This window comes from Heterodontus francisci, chromosome 2 (assembly GCF_036365525.1).
Source record: "Heterodontus francisci isolate sHetFra1 chromosome 2, sHetFra1.hap1, whole genome shotgun sequence".
Classification (NCBI taxonomy): domain Eukaryota; kingdom Metazoa; phylum Chordata; class Chondrichthyes; order Heterodontiformes; family Heterodontidae; genus Heterodontus; species Heterodontus francisci.
Genome location: NC_090372.1, coordinates 128,867,767 through 128,891,821, shown reverse-complemented (window position 1 = coordinate 128,891,821; position 24,055 = coordinate 128,867,767). Strand labels below are relative to the sequence as shown.

The window sequence follows — 24,055 nt, the reverse complement described above, 5'->3', positions numbered from 1 at the left end:
ACCTATTCTATTTCCCCATACCCTTCTCTGCTGTAAGGAGAACAATCCCAATTAATATTCTCTGCATCCTTTTTAAGTCCTTAAAATGTGGTGCCCAAAATTGGCCACACTGCTCCAGCTGGGGCCTAACCATTGTTTATAAAGGCCGAGCATACCTTCCTTGCTTTTGTACCTTTAGTGACCGTAGTTTTTTTTGTAGATGATTGAATTGACATCGTGGCTTTGACTGAAACTTAGCTCCTTCAGTAGCAACGTCTTGCCACTTAATGAAGCATTCCCACCTGGCTGTGCTTTTCACCACCTACCCTGCCCAAAACACGTAGTAATGTCATAACCTGCTATCTCGCTACTCTTTCTCGAAGGGGGAAAGATACCACAACTCACCTTGTTCCACTGCCTTGCCTCTCTCAAATTTTCATTGTCTACCATCCCACTCCTAAGTTTCTCCTTCAGATAGTCTCCCCTGAGTCAGCTACAACTGCACTTTCAAACTCCAACCTGCCTAGGCCTTGGTCTTCTAGTCATCACAATACTTCTACAGCTGTCTATGTGCTCAACTACTCTCTCACTTCCATCTTTTTATGCTCCTGTCCTAATAAAAACTTTCACTGTTTCTCATCTTGATCCCCTAGGTATGGTTCCCAACTTCACTTTCTCGAGTCCATCTGGTTTTGTCATGAATATCTGGCTGGACCACATTAAGTACTATAAGGCCTCACTTTCCTTTGCCAAAATTGCCCACTGCTCCAAGATCATCATTGAGGGCAAGGATAACGGCAGCTGCTTTTCTCTGCCGTCAACTGCCTCCTTAAACCCCTCTCCCCTGCCCCCGTTGCCCTTGTCTCTAACAAGAAGTGCGGGGAGCTCATGGACTTCTTAATTACATAGATTGGGACCATGACTGTCGTCACGGTGCAGTATACCTTCTCAATTTCTCTGCATTGTTTGACAAGGTTGACCACATTTTTCTGTTCAATGCATCTCTGTTGTCCAGCATGGCGGCACTGCCCTTGCTTGGTTCCATTCCATTGTTAAGTATCCAAAACAAATATTGTTTCTTTTTCTGCACTTGCACGGTTACATCCGTTATCGCCATAAGGATCAATCCTTGGGTCCATACCTTTCTCATCTGTGTGCTACCCCTTAGCGACATCTGCTGTAAGCATGGGGTCAAAGTTCAAATATGCATTGATGATCCACTTTTCCACCCTTTTCTTTGACACTTCTACTTCAGTTTTTTTCACACTGTTTGTCTGACATCTAGTCTTGGATGTCTTGCAATTTCCTTGGAAAAAGTGAAGTACGTATCAGAGTCCATACCGTTACCACCGATTGCACTCGGGCTGAACCAGATTGTTCACAGAAGCTGTGTCCTATTTGACACTGGTCTAAGCTTCTGACTCCATATCCTCTTAATCGTAAAGACTGCATACTTTCACTTCTGTAAAATTAGCCACCTTCACCATGCTTCTGCCCTACCTCTGCTGGTCTGCTGCTGAAGCCCTCATCCATACCTTTGCCACCTGCTGACTCAACTATTCCAACATTCTCCTGGGCGGTATCTCATCCTCCATGCTTTGTAAATTTCAGCTCATGTAAAAATTTAATGTTAAAACTGTTGTATAAATGCATGTTGTTTTAAGTGGCAGCCTATATTACGTGCATAAATCCTGGAGTGGAGCTTGAACTCCAAGTTTTCGGCTGGAAGTGAAAATGCTACCAGCCAAGTCAAGCTGACACTTTTCAGATCTGCTGCATTGCAATCCTCAAATAGCCTTTCATCCAGTTGCACTCAAAGGCAAATTGTACCATCTATAATGTAGAAAAAAATGTTCCAAAACACTCGAGGTGTAATCAAAAAATGAATTCTGAAAATAGAAGAAATTAGGAGGGGTAGATCAAAAGCTTAGTCAATGAAATAGTTTTAAAAAGTGTCTTGAAAGAGAGGGAGGGAATTTCAGAGCTTGGGCCGAGGTAGCTGAAGGCAGCATGTCTTTCTGTAGTGGGGTGAAGGGAGGGGTGATGTACAAGAGACCAGCCAGTGGAATGGGTAATTGTAGGCTGGATGAAGTTAAGATACGGGAAAACATTTAAGCACAACAATGAAAATTTGTTAAGATGGGTAGAATTTGGATCGAATACTCAGTTTGAGAGAAAATAGGATGCCAAGGTTGCAAACAGCCTAGTTGAGCCTGTGATGGCGGCTAGAAAGGGGGCTGGAATCATTGGCAAGGGTAAAATGTTTGTGGCAGAGGCCAAAGAGAATGGCTTTGGTTGTCTTTAAAAAAAAAAAAATAATTCAGCAGTAGGTTGTGGCCTGAATGTTAGACAACATCAGCAGTGGAGAGGTCGAGAGAGGTGCTGGGATGGCATAGATCTGTAGAAAAACTGAGAAATATCATTGAAAGTAGTGACCAAAAAGGATTCTGAAATTGAACTTGTAATTCATAGAATCATAGAATGGTTACAGCACAGAAGGAGGCCATTTGGTCCATCTGGTCCACGTCAGCTCTCTGTAAGAGTACCGCAGCCCGTCCCACTCCCCCATCTTTTCGCCATAGTTCCGCAGATGTTTTCTCTTCAGGTGTTTATCCAATTCCCTTTTGAAAGTCACGATTGAATCTGCCTCCACCACACTCTCAGGCAGTGCACTCCAGATCCTAACCACTCGCTGCATTTAAAAAAAAAAAATTCCTTGTGTCCTCATTGGTTCTTGCCATTCACTTTAAATTGGTGTCGTCTGGTTCTCGACCCTTCTGCCTATGGGAACAGTTTCTCGCTTTCCATCTGGATCCCTCATTATTTTGACCACCTCTATCAAATCTCCTCTCAACCGTCTAAGGAGAACACATCCAGCTTCTCCAGTCTATTTACGTAACTGAAGTCCCTCATCCCTTGAACAGTTCTCGTAAATCTATTCTGCACCCTCTAAAGCCTTGAAATCCTTCCTAAAGTGTGGTGCCCAGAATTAGACACAGTACTCCAGTTGAGGCTGAACCTCTGTTTTATAAAGGCTCATCATAACTTCTTTCTTTTTGTACTCTGTGCCTCTGTTTATAAAACCCAAGATCCCATATGCTTTTTTAACCACTTTCTGAACCTGCTATGTCACCTTCAGTGATTTGTGCACATGTACCCCCAGGTCTGTCTGTTCCTGCACCACTTTAGAATTGTACTCTTTGTTTTACATTGTCTATTCTCGTTCTTCCTATCAAAATGTGTATCACTTCACACTTCTCTGCATTAAATTTCATTTGCCATGTGTCCTATTCCACCAACCTGCCTGTGTCATCTTGAAGTCTGACACTGTTCTCTTCACAGTTCACAATGCTTCCAAATTTTGTCATCTGCTAATTTTGAAATTGTACCTATACACCCAAGTCTAGATCATTAATATATATCAAGTAAAGCAGTGGACCTTGTACCAATCCCTAGGGAACCCCACTGAATGCCTTCATCCTGTCTGAAAAACAACCATTCATTCACCACTACTTTCTGTTTACTGTCACTCAACCAACTTTGTATCCATGTTGCCACAATCCCTTTTATTCCATGGGCTTCAACTTTGCTGGCAAGCCTATTACGTGGCACTTTATTAAACACCTTTTGGAAGTCCATATACACCACATCAACGGCATTACCCTCATCAACCTCTCTGTTACCTCATCAAAAAACTCAGTCCAATTAGTTAAACACGATTTACCTTTTACAAATCTGTGCTGACTCCTGAATTAAACACAGAAACATAGAAAATAGGAGCAGGAGTAGGCCATTCGGCCCTTGGAGCCTGCTCCGCCCTTCATTATGATCATGGCTGATCATCCAACTCAGTAGCCTGTTCCTCTTTCCCCCCCATATCCTTTGATCCCTTTCGCCCCCAAGAGCTATCTCTAACTCCTCCTTGAAAGCATACAACGTTTTGACCTCAACTGCATCTGTGGTAGCAAATTCCACAGGCTCACCACTCTCTGGGTGAAGAAATTTCACCTCATCTCAGTCCTGAAAGGTTTACCCTGTATCCTTAGACTATGACTCCTGGATCTGGACTCACCCACCATTGGGAACATCCTTCATCTGCCCTGTCAAGGCCTGTTAGAATTTTATAGGTTTCTATGAGAATCCCCCCTCAATCTTCTGAACTCCAGCAACTATATATATTTGTCCAAGTGACTATTTATTTTGTCCCATTTTATCATTCTAAAAGCTTTCCCAACCACTGAGGTTAAACTGACTGGCTTGTATTTGCAGGGTTTATCCTTGCACCCTTTTTGGAACAAGGCTGTAACATTTGCAATTCTCCAGTCCTCTGGTACCACCAATGTATCTAAAGAGGGTTGGAAGATTATGGCTAGTGCTTCCCCAATTTCCTTCCTTTTTTCAGTATCCTCGATGCATCCCATCAGGTCCTAGTGACTTAACTACTTTAAGTACAGCCAGCCTTTCTAATACCCCCTTTTTATCAGTGTTAGCCCATCCATCATCTTAATTATGTCCTCTTTCACTATGACTTCAGCATCATCCATGGTAAAGACAGGTGAAAGGTACCTCAACCGTGCTCTCTGCCTCCATACATCTTTTTGGTCCCTAATCATCCCTACTCCTCCTCTTACTACCCTTTTACTATTTATATGCCTATAGAAGACTTTTGGATTCCCTATTATGTTAGCTACCAGTCTCTTTACTGTGGTCATTTCTTTTTTCACTTGCCCTCTGAACTTTCTATATTCAGCCTGGTTCTCGCTTGTATTATCAACCTGACATCTGTCTTATGCACCTTTTTTCTGCTTCATCTTACATTCTACCTCTTCCGTCATCCAAGGAGCCCTGGCTTTCTTTGTCCAACCTTTCCATTTCATGGGAATGTACTTCGACTGTACCCAAACCTATTTATCTTTTAAAGGTAATCCATTGTTCCGTTACAGTTTTCTTTGCCTCCTTCACTAGACACTGAGAAATCACTGATGCCAAAATCTCAACGTCCTGCTTGCTCCCAAGCTGAACCCATAAAATCTCCATCACAAAAATCATCATCTATCTCCACAAAATCACCTACCTGTACATCAGCCCAGCTGCTGCTGAAGCCCTCACCCATACTTTGGTGCCTCTAGCCATGACTTTTCCAATACTCTCCTGGCCAGCTGCTCATCTTCCACCCTCTATAATTTCAGCTGAAGCAAAAGTCTTGATGCATTACTGCTGCGGCATCTCACTTCTTCTGTGTAACTGCATTAATCTCTTCTATGCTTTTGCTTTATATGAATACTTAGTGGTTTGTCGGCCACCTTTCATTGCCTAAATCCTAGTTATCAGGTTCTCTCCCTTAAAGTAGTATATTATTGTTGACTTTGTATGTTTAAAGAGTTCAACAAAAATCTTTGAACAATTTGTATTTTAGTTTCAGTGCTTCATAATTCTGCAGGCTTGGATTAAAGTACAGATTTATAAAAATTACTCAAGCAATTTACATTTCTTTAACTTTATTCATAGGTCCATATTTTGTGCCTGCATTTTTTTTTAAAGTACATCAATCAAATTTTACACACAATAACCTGCTGAGTATGCAAAGGCATCACCATGAAAACATGCAAAGGGAGGACTCAAATAGTTAATGCAGTACAGTTAGAATAAAAGATACATTTTCCAGAAAAACTCAAGTGGATAAGGTAGCATTTTCATTTACAGCACCTTTGCTGTCAAAGAATTATTCAAGGACAATGCACAATTCTCAACTATTCATTGAAAACATGGGTGGGAAGTAAATTGTAATTAGGGCTCGTCATCTGATTCATTTTTAATGTAATCAATTTATTTCTACAATTTCAAGCTAACAATCTTCACTTTTAAGCTAGAGGTATGTACACATTCATATTGGGAAAGAAAATCCAGCTTGCGCACACAATTTATAATGAATCACAGTTCTAAAGCAAATTAACAATAAATCTAGCCAGAAAAAAAACACTGCCCTTTGCTCCCCATTTTTAAAAAATGTCAGTAAAGCAGGAATTTCAGTCTGTCTCCAATTTTAAAAAGGAGAGTCTCTCATTCTGTGAAAGATTCTCAACCTGCTCTCCCACCTCTGTTCATATTGGTGTAGGAGTTTGTGTACAAAAATAGTATCTTAACTGATTAAACTACACAATGCCGGAGACAGGCTTGTTTCTTTGCCAAGCTGGATGTACAACAAGCAAAACATACCTCCATTAAGCCCAGGGTAATTTAATATAAGCTCTTTGCACCAACCATGGAAATTGGTAAGCTACCCTCTTTGTGATGAGTTTTGTAGTTTATTAAAATGTTCAATTATACTTAGAGAATAGAGATATATTTCATGAAGGCATTATATTGGAATAGCAGTATAAGCAGTACTGTAAAAGTTCATTTCACGTGCTGTTGGCTTTGGCAAAAACATGTAACTGCTTCAAAATATGTAACTTCTTGGAGTAACCTGGTGCATAGTTCTGGTATCCATATAATATATAGAGGCACTGGAGAAGGTGCAAAAGAACACTCAAAGGATGATACCAGAAATGAGTGGATATACTTATCAGGAAGGGGTGAACATGTTGGGTCTCTGAGGGGTGACCTGATAGAGGTCTTCAAAATTATGGTGGATTTTGATGGGGTAGATATCGAGAAGATATTTCCACTTGGAAAGACCAAAACTAGAGGCCATAAATATGAGATGGTCATTAATAAATCCAGTTGGGAATTCAGAAGAAACTTTACCCCAAAGTGATAAGAATGTGGAACTGGCTACCACAAGCAGTTGAAGCGATAGCATATGTACATTTAAGAGGAAGCTAGATAAACATAGGGAGAAAGGAATAAATGGTTATGCTGATAGCATTAGATAAAGTATGGTGGGAGGAGGCTCATGTGGAGCATAAACACCGGCATCGACCACCTGGGCTGAATAGCCTATTTCTGTGCTGCATATTGTATGTAATACATTTCTTTCCCACTATTTTAATTCTGGTGTTTCTGTGGCCCTTGCTTTGCTGTTTTTGTTCCACTCTTTTTTTTCCTATTGCACATGCACTCTCATACGTTCACTCTCTCACGTGCTTTTTCTTTCACTTCCCCCTTTTGATGTATTCCAGTACTTGATTTGATTTACTGATCAGATGTTTTCATGGCATCAACAGTGATCATTCTCAAATCCCTTTCTTATTGGGCAGAAACATGCCAGATGAAATTTAATGCAGAGTATGAAGTGATGCATTTTGGACGGAAGAATGAGGAAAGGCAATATCAACTAATTGGTACAATTTTAAAGGGGGTGCAGGAAAACACTTGGGAGTTCAGATAGAGCAATCTTTGACAGTGCCAGGACACTTTGACAATATAAAAACAAAAGAAATGAGAGCAGGAGTAAGCCATATGGGCCTTTGAACCTGCTCTGCCATTCAGTCAGATCATGGCTAGGCTTCTGCATCAACTCTGCTTTCCCATTCTATCCTTAGATTCCCTTATTGTCTAAGATCAATAGATTTTTGATCTCGGCCCCCTAGTTCTAGACTACAGCCAGACGAAACGGGCCCTCCGCATCTACCCGATCAAACCCTCTGAGATTTTTATATTTATCAATGGGATCACCTCTCATTCTTCTAAACTCCAGAGAACATAGGCCCATTCTACTCAATCTCTGCTCGTACAACAACTCTCTTATCCCGGGAAACAATCTAGTGAACCTTCGAAGACTGTTAAAAGCATGTGGAATCCTGGGCTTTGTAAATAGAGGTGTAAAGTACAAAAGTCAGCAAATTATGCTAAACATTTATAAATTACTGGTTAATCCTCAGCTGGAATACTGTGTCCAAATCTGTGCATCACACTTTAGGAAGGATGTTAAGTCCATGGAGAGGGTGCAGAGGAGATTTACCAGAATGGCACCAAGGCTGAGACTTTAGTTATGTGGATAGGCTGGAGAAGCTGGGATTGTTCTTTAGAGCAAAGAATGCTAAGGGGAAATTTAATAGAGGTGTTCAAAATTACAAAAGGTTTTGATTGTGTAAGGAGAAATTGTTTCCGGTGGTCGATTCCGAATCATTTATTTTCCATATAATTTGTATATTGGGGAAAAAGGACATAAATTTAAGATGATTGGCAAAGGAATCAGAGGAGAGATGAGGAGAATTTTTATTTTAAGCAGCAAGTTATCTGGAATGTACTCCCTGAAAGGGTGATGGAAGCAGATTCAATAGTATCTTTCAAAAGGGAATTAGATATCTACTTAAAAAGCAGAAATTTGAAGGACTATGGGGAAATAGCAGGTGAGTGGGACTAATTGGATAGCTTTCTGTAATGAGTAATTTTATGTTGTCTGATGCAACATAAATGAGATGCATGGAGTCCAGTTGGATGAAGATCTCAAAAACAGGTTTATTTACAGCTAAGCTATTAAATATAGTACAGAGTTAACTATTTACAGAACCTTACTCTGGCTCTGACTGACATGACTGCATCCTGATACGTGGCTCATTAGCATACAAAGATCTGAAAGGGACATCACTCATAAAGGCAATCATACAACATCCCCCTTCTTTCCAAAGATAAGTCTCGTATACTAAAAGTAAAAACCACATAAAATTAGATAAATCAAAATTATTTACACAGGTATACATATTGTGAAATTTACAAGTGTAGCGGCTCAAAAGTCCACATATTGTTTTGGTGGTTTAACAACTCTTTCTCGGAGAATTTGCATCTCATCTGTTGCTGTTCTTAAGTTTCTCCTTGTCTGCATTCAGTTTCTGTTGCTTTGCTTTCAGCCTGCTAACATACTCGGTTGCTTTTCTCAAGATGACCACTTTTGAGGCCTTGTCATTCTTGGAGAGTTCTGGCACTGCATCTCAAAGAGCCGCTGCTTCAACTCATTCCTCCTCTGCCTCTTCAGGACATTGCGTGTCCTTCGCCTCTTCTCATCCTCTGCATCTGAAGGCCTGGGGCTCAAGGTCAAGGACTTGTTGGGGGAGGAGTACTTGGTCTCATGGAGGTACCTGTCTGTTCTGGCTCGTGGTGTTGGTGATCCTCTGGAGAGGAGAATTGAAGACACGGCATAGTTGTGTTGTTGCTGGATTTCCAGACTGCACCATCTGATGTTGGTCAGAGTCTGCGAGCGGGTTCAGGTCCTTGGAGATTTCTCCTTGGCAATGCTGTTGAGATCCTTACATGCTGGTAGTCCTGCCACTGCTGGTCCACTCGCGTCTGCCAAGTAGAACGTTTGTGGTTTCCATGCTGCTGTTTCCCCATAGTCCTGCAAATTTTTGCTTTTCAAGTAGATATCTAATTCCCTTTTGAAAGATACTATTGAATCTGCTTCCATCACCCTTTCAGGGAGTGCATTTCAGATAACTTGCTGCGTAAAAAGAAATACTCCATCTTTCCTCTGATTCTTTTGCCAATCATAAATTTGTGTCCTCCCCCCAATCCCCAACAGTATCTGCATTACATTGTTAATGTGCCACTGCAAGGAATGAGTGACTCGTTGTATGCAGATAACTTGTCAGTTGTATCATTGATTTTCAATGACTCTGGTACATATCTTTCAGTATTCGGACTGGTGGGATATTGTTAGTAGTGCCAGTGTCAGTCTTGACCCTGAGTGTATGTTTGCCAGATTTCTTTGGGCATGTGATGTTAATTGTAGCGAAAGCTTCCAGTTGTTTGACTTCATCAATGTGATGTGTCAGGTTCACAATGTGGAACGCCTGTTCCTCTTCTGGCTGAGAATTACTCCTCGTTGAGTCTTGTCTCAGGTCTGTTTTGCTGTGGACTTCATGTATCGGCTTGTGTTTACGCAGGACTCTGGCGCTCTCCTTGCTGCTGTTGCCCTGTTGCTGAGCCTATCTTCTGTTTGTCTGTGTCCTGCTGTGTCTTTGGAGCCAGATTGCTTGCATAAGTTGGATCAGTGTCCTTTTGCACTGCACATCTTGCATAGGTCACGAAACACAGGGCAATTTTGCAGTGAGTGGGACCGACCGCACTTACCACACGGCTCGCTTGCTCTTTTCAACCTGGTTATCGTGCTGATACTGTTGGCCATACCTAGTGCTTGCAAGTGCTGTTGTCCAGCTACATGGCTTCGTATTTCCTGCCATCTTCCAGCAGCGCATCTGTACTGTGACCTTTTTCCCCAAGAGGTCTTTCTGAAACACTTCAGTGGGTGTCGATACAATCACTAGCCCCATTATTTGGTCTGAGAAGTCTCATTCGTTGCCCTTACTATGGCATCTACTGACGAACTGGTCTATTGATTCCTGTGGCTGTTGCCTATAGGACATCAATTCCAGGCGGTGAATTCTAAAATTCACCCATATTTGGAGCTGTTGATCTCGCATTTTCCATATCTTTACAGGATCTTTCTGGTCCTGTTCAGATAAACCAGAGGTGTTGATTCTGTGTAATCCCTCATTTCCAACTGCTATTAGTATTTTTACAGGTTCTACATTTATTTGGTCTGTGAAGAATAACTGCATTCTTTGTTTGAACAGTTGGAACTCGGATAGGATATCCAAGGCCTCCCAGTTCATGCTGGGAAATTTGGTATCCATATTTCTGCTGTTCTTTTGCTTTAAAACTTGCTTTGAGAGTCTGCACTGTTTTCCCTTTAAGAGATTCTTATTTATGCTAGCTGCTTTGATTAACAGGAGCAGGTGTTTGCTAGTGCTGTGAGTTTATCTTGCTTCCAGCACTTCAGCCTGTTCTGTTTACATAGCTGTTCAATAGGCAATTCAATGGTTTTTTAAAAAGTTTTTTTATGTTCTTCACACTGGAATGGTTTTAATGCTTTTTTACTGTGGCTTTGTGAATGGAAGCTCTTATTCACGCTTGAGTAGTTTTTTTTAAAGCTTTGTCTGCGTGGATAAAGGCTCTGCAGTGATCTGGGTTTTTCCACATTTTTGCTAACGACGCCTCCTGTAATGGCACTGACCTCGATCAGTTTGGGAAAAGAGTCGGGTCTTCCCTATTTTTTTTCTACATGGAGCTTTTGAGAAAAATGATTTTTTGAAAGCCTTCAAAGCTTTTTTTTTAAAGCAGTGTCCCTCGGCACAATGACTCACCCACTTTACTTCTGCCTGTTGTTCTATGCTCTGCCTTCTACAGCTGGAAGTAAGTTCTTTTTTCACGGTTTGAGCCAGTATTGTTCTTGAACTTTCTCTCTACTGGCTGTAGGAAAGGTTGTTTTCAGAGCTGTTTTAACCACGGTCTTCAGCCTCAGACTTTGTCTTCTCACTACAGCTGCAGCGAATTAATGAGGTCTTTTGTGTTGTCTGATGCAATATAAATGAGATGTGTGGAGTCCAGTTGGTTGAAGATCTCAAACAGGTTTATTTACAGCTAAACTATTAAATACAGTATAGAGCTAACTATTTACAGAACCTTACTCTGGGTGTTACTGTTGCAAAGTGACGTTGGCTCCGAGTCACATGACTGTGTCCTGCTACTTGGCTCATTAGCATACTAAGATCTTAAAGGGACATCACTTTTTTTTTTATAAGAGATACAGCACTGAAACAGGCCCTTCGGCCCACCGAGTCTGTGCCGACCATCAACTACCCACTTATACTAATCCTACCCTAATTCCATATTCCTACCACATCCCCACCTGTTCCTATATTTCCCTGCCACCTACCTATACTAGGGGCAATTTATAATGGCCAATTAACCTATCACCCTGCAAGTCTTTGGCATGTGGGAGGAAACCGGAGCACCCGGAGAAAACCCACTTTTAAAGGCAATCATACAGCACTTTCAAAGAACTGGCACAGGCATGATAGGCTGAATGACCTCCTGCTGTGCTGTATGATTCTTGTTCACTCTGCTAGTAGATACCCTTTTATGTTACACCCATGCTTAATCTTTTATGTCTATATGTATTTCCTAACATTCAGTTAAAAAAAATTTCATAGCTCAGTTCATCTACATGGTTGATCCAAGTCTCTCTGAAGAAAATCTTTCTGCTCGTTACCTAACTACATAGGTTTATGTTATCTGAAAATGTAATAATGCTAGAGACACCCAGATTTCATAAAGACCGTGAGCATCGGGCTCCAGCACAGATCCCTGTGGAACATCATTGATTACCCATTCCCAGGTAGAGTACTTTCCATAGAAAACCAGATTTGCATTTATATTGTGTCTTTGATTACCTCAGCACATCTCAAAGAACTTTACAACCAATTAAATAATTTTTTGACGTGTAGTCATTGTTATGTAGGAAACATGGCAGCCAATTTGTGCATAGCAAGCTCCCACTAACAGCAATTAAACAGATGATTAGATCATCTGTTTTCGGTGTTGAATGACAGATAATGTTGTCCAGGACACCAGGAGAATGCTACTTTTCTTGTTCAAATACTGAGAAGGAATGCCTCATCCGAAAGACGGCACCTGTGACAGTGCAGCTCTCCCACAGTATTGCATTGAAGTGCTAGCCTTGATTATGTGCCCAATTCTCTGGATTGGGGCTTGAACTCACAACCTTCTGACTCAGGCGAGTGTGCTACTACTGAGCCAAGCACTTTTCTGAAGCAAAACAGAAAATGTTGGAAATACTTAGCAGGTCAGGCAGCATCTGTTGAGAGAGAAAAAGAGTTAATGTTTCAGGTTTGTGACCTTTTACCAACCTGAAGCGTTAACTGTGTTTTTCTCTCCACAGATGTGGCCTGACCTGCTGAGTATTTCCAGCCTTTTCTGTTTTTGTTTCAGACTTCCAGCCTCCATAGTAGTTTGCTTTTGTATTACTGACACTTTTCTGTTTAAGCACCATCAGTTTTCTGTTAGTATGCCAATTCTTATCTGGACGATTTGCCATATATTCCATGAGGCTCAGCTTTCCTCATTACTCTCAGATGAGGGCCTTTTTGAAAGCCTTTTGAAAATCAGCCCGAGTTCATGTTAAATTTATATAGAACTTTAGGTAGACTGCACTTTGAGTATTGTGTGCAGTTCTGGTCTCCATACTACAAACAGAACATTGAAAGCATTGGAGAAACTGTAGAAATGATTTACAAGGCTATTAAATTGTAGATGATTGAGTAGACTGGGGCTTCTTGTTTCCGTGAAAAAGAAACAACTAAGTGGAAACCTGAAAGAAATCTTTAAAATTATGAAGGGGTTTGAGGGTGGATAAATTAATATAAGATAAAGAATTTGGGAAGAATTTCTTTATAGAATGGTAAGAATGTGGAGCGACGTGGAGTGGTTGAAACAGTAGTGATGCATTTAAGGGGAGGCTTGATGCAACCTGAGGGAGAAGGAATATATGGCTTGGGCAGAGTATAAATAGTAGCATGACAACTAAACCAGTTGGGCCTAATAGCTTGTTTATATATTCTGTAGGTTGTGTATAACCACATTTACTGGATTAACCTCAATCACTATCTTAATCACCTCGTCAAAGAATTCCAGAAGGTTTGTAAGGCATGACCTATTCTTGTACCATTCTGACGGAACCATTTGACACCTCTACTCTTGAAATATTCATTTCTAGTATTCTGTCGAATGTTGAGCATTTTCTCCAGGTTCCTGCTGGACTCTTTCCTTAATATTAGAACTGCATTTGCATGCCTCGAGCCTTCCAATCCAATGATGGAATGATGGAGCTACCAAAAATATCAGCCAAAGCAGCACTAAATTCATCTTTTTATTTTGTGATGGTTCCACGATGTATCCTATCTAACCAAGGAGCCTTGTGGCTATTCATTCCTTCCATATTCTACATTTTATGTGATTGTCCCGATTTCATTTATCTACAATCCTCCTGAATAAATACTGATATGAAGAATCTATTCAATATATCTGCCATATTCTGATCATCTGTAATTGTTCTACTTACTTCATTATTTATCAGACCCCCTCCTTCTTCCATTACCTTGTTCTTAAAATGCTTTTGGGTCTTTTTTGTTGCTTTCTGTGATTTGCCATATCAAAATATGACAGTGATACATTTTTTCAATCTGAAGATCTTCAATGCTGATCTTCCTCTTAATTGGCTATAGAAGAGCCAATTTGTTTCTGCTTATCAAATAGTACTACTATTTGGATTAATTTTATGCTGGATAAATTTTTGCATGTATTTTGCAACACTGAAAATCAACACTACTACAAAATTAACTAAATGGATTTACTGAAGTTGGTTTCTTTCTGGCTCATAAAATGTTGCCCAGGAACCCTGGAAACCAGAGTTGCAGATGAAGGATCAGCAAGTAAAAGTTGGTGTTGCTACAGGCCTTTTGTACACTGATTGCATAACAATTGGATTTGTTCCATCTGGCATCTGGCAGTGACTGCAAAGTCATATCAAATTTGTGTACCTACAGTAAAGCAATCTTGTTAGTCATGTGAACAGGAAACTGAGAGAATGTGAAAGTATGTGCTAAACTGTGGCGTAGTCAGAAAGATACCTGATCTCTCACCTTGTTTGTGATTGCCCTTAAGCCTGACTACATTTCTTCTGGAAAACAGGTTTGTTGCAATCTAGTTTAATCACGTACATGAAATGTTAAATTCACTGTAGATAAAGGTGTGTGTGGTATGGCATTATATTTTGTCAGTTAATTTAAAAAAAACCTGCTATTAATAGATTTATTGATAGACTTTGTTTTTTCTTTACAATGTTTGCTTTTAAGGGCAAGGCAAGTACTAGCATGCAAATGATCAGTTTCTAAGTATTGAGCTTTTGCAGTGCACGTGTGGGCTGGATTTTATAACTGAGATTGATAGATTTTCGTGAGCCAAAGATATTAAGGGATATGGGCAAAGGCAGGTATGTGGAGTTTGATTGCGAGTAAGCTGTGATCTCATTGAATGGCAAATAGGCTCAGGGGCTAAATGGCCTACTCCTGTTCCTATGTTGATATGAGGAGGAACTATTTGAGATATGGTATCTGTTGGATTGGAATGAAGCCATACAGGTGGGCCAGTGGAGGATTGTCACTGTTCAGAAGGGCAAGTTTCAAGAAGATAGGATTGTAAAACTCACTCCCAAATATTCATCAAAAGCACTACTCTGCTTCTGATCTCCCTCCCCCCAAAATTCATACTTCCTCTCTCTGCAAGTGATGCACACATCGGCTACACACATTTCATATTCTGTTCATCCTGAATATGTCTGAGGTATGGATCAGGTATTCAGTAGCATGGACTTATTGCACTGACATGCATCATGCAAAGTTGAATTGCTTGTTCTCTCACCTGCATCCCCCCCCCCCCCCCCCAATCAGCACCAAAAAGTTGAGTAGAATAGGAAGCAACTTTTTTTAAAAGCAATGTGCACCACTTTGTCGGAGATGGTGTCATCTGCAAAATGTCTAGATGGTAATGGTAGAATGAGGGGGTCTGATTATTGATAAAGTAAGTAGAACAATTACAGATGATCAGAATATGATAGATATATTGATTACACCGAGAGTCATGACCGGAATGTCATGGCTGACTCAGCTGTGCTGGGATGGAGAAAAAGGGACAAGAGGGCAATAGTGGTAGGGGATTCTACGGTTAGAGGAACAGATAGGCGTTTCTGTGGTCACAGATGTGATTCCAGGATGGTATGTTGCCTCCCTGGTGCAAGGGTCTTGGCTATCACTGAGTGGCTACAAAGTATTCTGGAGGGTGTGAGTGCACAGCTGCAGGTCCTGGTCCATGTTGGTACCAATGACATGGGTAAAAAGAGGGATGAGGTCCTGCAAAAAGAATTTAGGGAGCTAGGTAGCAGATTAAAAAGTCAGACCTCAAAAGTTGTAATCTCTGGGTTTCTTCCGGTGCCACGGGCTAGTGTGTATATTAATAAGAGGTTAGAGCAGATGAATGCATGGTTGAGGAGATGGTGCAGGAGGGAGGGCTTTAGTTTCCTGGATCACTGGGCCTGTTTCTGGCGAAGGTGGAATCTGTATAAGATGGACGGGTTGCACCTGAATCGGAACGGGACTGGCATCCTTGCTTGGGAGGTTTGCTCGTGCTGTTGGGGGGATGGGATACAGAGTGGAGGCACAGAAGGGGGTGTTGTACAGTCAAATATAAATGAGAAGCTAAGTCAGTCTGGAGGGCAGAGTAAATGTAGACCTGTTAAGGCTCAAGCAAATAATGCAGACTGGATTGTATCTATTTTAATGCAAGGAGTCTTGCTAGTAAGGCAGATGAATTGAGGGTGTTGATTAACACGTGGGAATATGATATTGTTGCTATCACTGAGACATGGTTGAGGGAGGGGCAGGACTGCCAGCTTAATATCCCAGGGTTTAGAATCTTCAGACATGATAGGGGAGGGGGTTAAAAGAGGAGGTGGCATTGCACTGTTGATTAAGGAGTCAATTACTGCAGTAAGGAGGGATGATATCTTAGAAGGTTCTTCTAATGAGGCCACATGGGTAGAACTTAAAAACAAAAAGGGGGCTATCACTTGGCTGGGAGTGTACTACAGGCCACCAAACAGTCAGGCAGTGGTAGAGGAGCAGATATGTGTACAAATCTCAGAGAGGTGCAAAAATAATAGGGTAATAATAGTAGAGGATTTCAACTTCCCCTATATTAGAGGGGATAGTATTAGTGCAAAAAGCTTAAAGTGGGCAGAATTCTTCAAGTGCATTCAGAGAGCTTTTTGAGCCAATACGTAGAGAGTCCTACAAGAGGAGGAGTGGTACTGGACTTAATCCTAGGGAATGAAGCCAGACAAGTGGTAGAAGTGGCAGTGGGGGAGCATTTTGGGGATAGTGACCATAACTCTAAGATTTAAGGTCGTTATGGAAAAGGACACAGAGGGACCGGAACTAAGAGTACTGAATTGGGGGAAGGCAGATTTCAATATGATAAAACAGGATCTGGTCAAAGTGAACTGGGAGCAGCTTCTTGTAGGAAAGTCTACATTAGACCAGTGGGAGTCATTTAGAAAGGAAATTGCGAGGGTTCAGGTCCAGCATGTTCCCGTAAAGGTGAGGAGGAGGACCAATAAGTCCAGGGTACCCTGGATGTCAAGGGATATAGAGAATTGAATCAGGAAAAAAAGGAAGTGTATGACAGATTCAGAGTGCTGAAAACAGTAGAGGTCCAAGAGGAGTATAGAAAGTGTAGGGGAATACTTAAAAAAAAAAGTAATTAGGAGAGCAAAGAAAGGGCATGAAAAAACACTGGCAGACAAGATAAAGGAAAATCCCAAGGTGTTTTATAAGTATGTTAGGGGCAAGAGGATAACCAGGGAAAAAGTGGGGCCCATTAGGGATCTAAGAGGCAATCTGTGTGGAGCCGGAGGACATAGGTGAGGTTTTGAACGATTACTTTTCATCTGTGTTCGCTATGGAGAGGGACGATGTAGGTGTAGTGATCAGGGAGGGTGATTGAGATATACTTGATCAAATTAGCATTGAAAAGGAGGAAGTATTAGCTGTATTAGCAGAATTAAAGGTGGATGAATTCCCAGGCCCAGATGAGATGTATCCCAGGCTGCTATGTGAGGCAAGGGAGGAGATAGCGGGGGCTCTGACACAAATTTTCAGATACCCTCTGGCCACGGGAGAGGTGCCAGAGGACTGGAGGATAGTGAATGTGGCACCATTATTCAAGAAGGGTAGCAGGGATGAACCAGGTAATTACAGGCCTGTGAGTCTAACATAAGTGGTAGGGAAATTATTGGAAAAAAATTCTGAGACAGGATTAATCTCCACTTGGAGAGGCAGGGATTGATCAGGGATGGTCAGCATGGTTTTGTCAGGGGGAGATGGTGTCTAACAAATTTGATTGAATTTTTCGAGGAGGTGACTGGAGGTGTAGATGAGGGTAAAGCAGTTGATGTCGTCTACATGGACTTCAGTTAGGCTTTTGATAAGGTCCCGCAGGCAAGATTGGTTAAGAAAGTAAGAGCCCATGGGATCCAAGGTAATTTGGCAAATTGGATTCAAAATTGGCTTAGTGGAAGGAGGCAGAGGGTGATGGTCGAGGGTTATTTTTGCGAATGGAGGCCTGTGACCTGTGGGTACCGCAGGGATCGGTGCTGGGACCCTTACTGTTTGTAGTTTTCATTAATGATTTAAACATGAATATAGGAGGTTTGATCAGTAAGTTCGGAGACGACACGAAAATTGGTGGTGTCCTAAATAGTGAGGAGGAAAGCCTTAGATTACAGGACGATATAGATGGGCTGGTAAGATGGGCGGATCTGTGGCAAATGAAGTTTAATCCTGTGAGGTGATGCACTTTGGGAGGACTAACAAGGCAAGAGAATATACAATGGATGGTAGGACCTTAGGGAGTACAGAGGGACTTCGGTGTGCTTGTCCATAGATCATTGAAGGCAGCAGCACAGGTAGCTAAGGTGGTTGGGAATGCATACGGGATACTTGCCTTTATTAGCCGAGGCATAAAATATAAGAGTAGGGAGGTTATGATGGAGTTGTATAAAATGCTTACAGTTCTGGTCACCACACTATAGGGAGGATGTGATGCCATGGAGAGGGTGCAGAGGAGATTCACCAGGATGTTGCCTGGGCTGGAGCATTTCAGCTATGAAGAGAGACTGGATAGGCTGGGGTTGGTTTCCTCGGAGCGGAGAAGGCTGAGGGGGGACCTGATTGAGGTGTACAAAATTATGCGGGGCATTGATAGGATAGATAGGAAAAAACTTGTTCCCTTAGCAGAGAGGTCAATAACTAGGGGGCATAGATTTAAGGTAAGGGGCAGGAGGTTTAGAGGGGAGTTGAGGAAAAATGTTATCACGCAGAGGGTGGTTGGAATCTGGAACGCACTGCCTGAAGGGGTGGCAGAGGCAGGAACACTCACGACATTTAAGAAGTATTTAGATGAGCACTTGAAATGCCATAAGATACAAGGCTATGGGCCAACTGCGAGGAAGTGGGATTAGTTTTGGGCAGGTGCTTGATGGTCGGCGCAGGTGCGTTGGGCCGAAGGGCCTGTTTCTGTGCTGTAAAACCCTATGACTCTATGTAAAATTTAGTAAATTGTTATGCAGAATATGGAAGGAATGACTAGCCACAAGGCTCCTAGGTTAGCTAGGATACATCGTGGAACCATCACAAAATAAAAAGATGAATTTAGTGATACTTTGGCTGATATTTTATCTTGGCGGCGAGCTTCAAAAATGGCGGAGCCACCGCGATAGTCAGCGCGGCTGCTCATTTACATGGCCGGTGTGGACCAACCCACCCCGATGAGGTGAAGGGGGCGGCCTGTCCATTCCTGGCAATGGCGTCGGGCGCCATTGCACAGTTGCTGATGCCATTTTTAAAGGACTTCGAGGCCCACATTGCCGTTTAAAAGGACATGTTTTAATAAATAAATAAATAACTTGATCCTGATCCTCTCCACCACCCCCCCCCCCCCAATAACCATAGAATTAAGTATCTGCCCTCTCTCCCACCGCCCCCCAAAACACTTACCTGATGCACTTGACTTTCCCCTCTCCCCCAAAAGTTCCACAAACTTGAAACTTTACCCCTTCCTACAATCCTCTAGACCAATGAAATTACTCTGACGCTGTTCCCCTACCCTGCACAGAGAAATCTACCTGCTCCCTCCTCCCCACCAGTGTTCCGCCATGGATTTCCAGACGGAGATCCGAAGGTGCGGGAGTGCCAGCCACCGTCACCAGTGTTGGAGTGGGACGGACGGCGAGAGCAAATAAGTAATTCATTCATTTATTTGAATTTTTATAAATGTGCAGATTTTGCTCCCATCGCCAAGTGGCGGGGGGTCCGCCACGAGGTTTCGCCGTCAGCGGCAATATCGGGCCAGGTCTTCCCCGTGGCAGGCCTCTGCTGGAGGCATTTTCTGGGCCCCTCCCCCCTGATGTTGGGTGGCAGGTGGGTTGATGTAAAATCCAGCCCTGTGTCTGTGTTTCTTGCTGAGCAATTTCTGGTTGCAGGAAAGGAAGGGTGAGATAGAAATACAGCAAATGTATTCAATTTTTCTCTGCCTTATCCTGCTGGGATCTTCCCAGATATTTTTCATCTACAAAGGGGTGCATGTTGTTTTTAAAACAAAAAAGTTGCTTCCTATTCTATATTCTATTTAGTTTTTTGGTGCTGATTGGGGGGAGTTGGAGGTGGGAGAACAAGCAATTCAACATTGCATGATGCATGTCAGTGCAGTAAGTCCATGTTACTGAATACCTGATTCATACCTCAGACATATTCAGGATGAACAGAATATGAAATGTGTGTACCCGATGTGTCCATGCATCACTTGCAGAGAGGAAGTATGAATTTTGGGGGGAGGGAGATCAGAAGCAGAATAGTGCTTTTGATGAATGTTTGGGAGTGAGTTTTGCAATCCTGTCTTCTTGAAACTTGCCCTTCTGAACACTGACAATCCTACACTGGCTCACCTGTATGTTGTCATTCCAATCCAACAGTTACTCTTATTGTAAATGGTTCCTCCTCCTCATATCAACATAGGAACAGGAGTAGGCCATTTAGCCCCTTGAGCCTATTTGCCATTCAATGAGATCACAGCTTAGCCACAATCAAACTCCACATACCTGCCTTTGCCCATATCCCTTAATATCTTTGGCTAATGAAAATCTATCAATCTCAGTTTTAAAATTAACGATTGATCACTGTTTGTGGAGGAGAGTTCCAAGCTTCTATTACTCTTTGTGTGGAAAAAGTGTTTTCTGATTTCACTCCTGAAAGTCTGGCTCTAATTTTTTGATGTGGCTGCCAAGACCTAGACTCCCCAACTAGCAGAAATAGTTAAAATAACAGCAAAATATTCGGATGTTGGAAATCTGAAATAAAAACAGAAATGCTGGAAATACTCAGCAAGTCCGGCAGCATCTGTGGAGAGAGAAAGAGTTTACGTTTCAAGTCTGTTACCTTTCATCAGAAATGGTAACTGTCTGTCTACACTAACTGTTCCCCATAATATCTTAAAGCTCAATCAAATCACTCCTTAACCTTCTAAATTCCAGTAATTGCAATCCTAGTTTGTGTAATCTCTCTTTCTAGTTTAATCCTTGGAGTCCAGGTACCATTTTAGTAAATCTATGCTGCACTCCCTCCAAGGCCAGTATATGCTTCCTAAGGTGTGATGTCCAGAACGGCTCACAGTACTCCAGGTGTGGTCTAACCAAGGCTTTGTATAGCTGAAGCATGAGTTCTACCCCCTGGTGTTCCCGTCCTGTAGATACAAAGGCCAGCATTCCACTAGCATTTTAAATTATTTTCTCTCTCTGTTCATGACATTTTAATGACCTATGTACCGAGACCCCCAAGTCTCTTTGGACTTCCACTGTTCGTAGTTTTTGTCCATTTAGAAAGTACCCTTTTCTGTCCTTTTATGGTCAAAAGCGGATGACCTCACATTCACCTACATTGAAATCCATTTGCCACTGTTTTGTCCACTCACTTAATCTGTCTATATCTCTGTAATTTTACGCTTCTATCTACACTGCTTACAATACCACCAATCTTTGTGTCATTGTCAAATTAGGATATGTGGCTTTCCATTCCATCATCTGTGTTGATGAATAAGTAAAATAGTTGAGGCCCCAACAAAGGTGCTTGAGGAACACTACTAGTCACGTCCAGCAAATTAGAGTATCTGCTCATTATTCCTACTCTCTGTCTCCTTCTGCTTAGCTGGTTTCCTAACCAGGTCAATAATTTGCCTTCAGTTCCATAAGCTTCAACTTTAGCTTACAGTCTCTTATGAGGGACTTTTTCAAATGCCTTCTGGGAATTCATATAACTAACATCCATAGACATTGTCCTGTCCACTACTTTGGTCACCTCTTCAAAATATTCAGCCAGATTCCTCAGGCATGTCTACCTTTACAAACCCATGCTGGCTCCCTCTAATCAGCTGAACGTTTTCAAGGAGTTCTGTCATTCTGTCCTTAATTATAAACTAGCCATTTCCTGATAACAGATATTAGGCTAACTCATCTATAATTCCTTGGTTTCCCTTTTCCACCTTTCTTAAATAGAGGAGTGTGATGGAGTTTGTGTGTGCAGACCGCTATCTGAACAGTTGACCTGTTGAATGTACTGCTAGGCGCAATGACCTTGGATTCAAAGCTTATATTTTTTCTGAGACATTCCTTTAAAATATGAAACCAATAACTTCAGAGTTCTGGGGAAATCAAAACTGGATGGAACTAGGTTAAACAGTCATACGATCAGAGGTGTAACCAGAGATGTGACTGGAGCTTGGGTTTCTGTTTACAAACTGCAGTGTTGAAGCAAGCAGCACACTGTTTTTAAAAAAAGACAAGCTGTTGTGATTGGAACTTGTTTTCTTGGAGCTGGCCCTTGGAAAATATGAGTCGTTACAGCTGTTTTCAGTGCCTTAAAGAGCTAGGAGTGGAACCGCGCCATCAAGACTGTCGTGAGCAGGGCTGAGGATGTTGAGAGGTGACCAGACTGAAACGTTGAAGGCAAGACTGCAACACTTGCTATCAAAGTGAAGGCATCACATCTGCGTCTGCATCTTGGAAGACGGGATCGGGCGATATACCTGAAAAATTCAGAGACATGAAGGACTTTGTGGCCGTAACTGGGGCCATCTTTGCTGAGAGGACTGCCCAGAAGATTAATGAGATCTATCTTTGTTGCATCTGAGAATTAAGGTGTGGGAAATTATCGCCCTATCAGTCTACTCTCAATCATCAGTAAAGTGATGGAAAGTTTCATCAATAGTGCCATCAAGCAGCACTTGCTGAGCAATAATCTGCTCAGTGACGCTCAGTTTGGGTTCCGCCAGGGCCACTCAGCTCCTGACCTCATCACAGCCTTGGTTCAAACATTGACAAAAGAGCTGAACGCAAGAGGTGAGGTGAGAGTGATTGCCCTTGACATCAAGGCAGCATTTGACTGAGTATGGCATCAACGAGCCCTAGCAAAACTAGGGTCAATGGGAATCAGGGGGAAAATTCTTCTCTGGTTGGAGTCATACCTAACGCAAGGGAAGATGGTTGTGGTTGTTGGAGGTCAATCACCTCAGCTCCAGGACATCACTGCAGGAGTTCCTCAGGGTAGTGTCCTCGGCCCAACCATCTTCAGCTGCTTCATCAATGACCTTCCTTCAATCATAAGGTCAGAAGTGGGATGTTCGCTGATGATTGCACAATGTTCACCATTCACAACTCCTCAGATACTAAAGCAGTCCGTGTACAAATGCAGCAAGACCTGGACAATATCCAGGCTTGGGCTGATAAGTGGCAAGTAACATTCGTGCCACACAAGTGCCAGGCAATGACCATCTCCAACAAGAGAGAATCTAACTATCTCCCCTTGACATTTCAATAGCATTGCCATTGCTGATTCCCCCACTATCAACATCCCAGGGGCTACGATTGACCAGAAACTGAACTGGAGTAGCCATATAAATACCATGGCGACAAGAGCAGGTCAGAGGCTAGGAATCCTGTGGCGAGTAACTTGCCTCCTGATTCCCCAAAGCGTGTACACCATCTACAAGGTACAAGTCAGGAGTGTGATGGAGTACTCTCCACTTGCCTGGATGGGTGCAACCCCCACAACACTCAAGAAGCTCGACTCCATCCAGGACAAAGCAGCCCACTTGATTGGCACACCATCTACAAATATTCACTCCCTCCACCACAGACGCATAGTGGCAGCAGTGTGTATCATCTACAAGATGCACTGCAGCAATGCACCAAGGCTCCTTAGACAGCACCTTCCAAACCCACAACCTCTACCAACTAGAAGGACAAGGGCACCAGTTGCATGGGAACACCACCACCTGCAAGTTTCCCTCCAAGTCACACACCATCCTGACTTGGAACTATATCGCCGTTCTTTCACTGTCGCTGGGTCAAAATCCTGGAACTCCCTTCCTAACAGCAGTAGGTGTACCTACCTCACTTGGATTTCAGCGGTTCAAGAAGGAAGCTCACCACCACCTTCTCAAGGGCAATTAGGGATGGGCAATAAATGCTGGCCTAGCCAGCAACGCCCACATCCCATGAATGAGTAAAAAGAAAATGGCATGGCTGGTTTCCACTGATCACCTCCCAACTGACCACAGATAGTGTTTTTGTTTAAATTAGTGTTTCAGCCCCTGTGTTTTCTTGGCCATTTCA

The 24,055-nt window shown here is 42.3% G+C and overlaps 1 protein-coding gene across 8 annotated transcripts in view; it reads left to right on the top strand.

Annotated features, from left to right (window-relative positions):
* Positions 1-24,055, top strand: part of LOC137346782 (tyrosine-protein phosphatase non-receptor type 3-like) — a 360,471-nt gene that overhangs the window by 33,786 nt on the left and 302,630 nt on the right. For 2 of the 8 annotated variants that reach the window (XM_068010688.1, XM_068010643.1), the window contains exon 1: positions 14,395-14,469. The exons of the other annotated variants lie outside the window; for them this stretch is intronic. The gene's annotated coding sequence lies outside the window, so the exon portion shown is untranslated. Of the gene's footprint in view, positions 1-14,394; positions 14,470-24,055 lie in introns of those variants that run through there. 8 annotated transcript variants of the gene reach the window in all.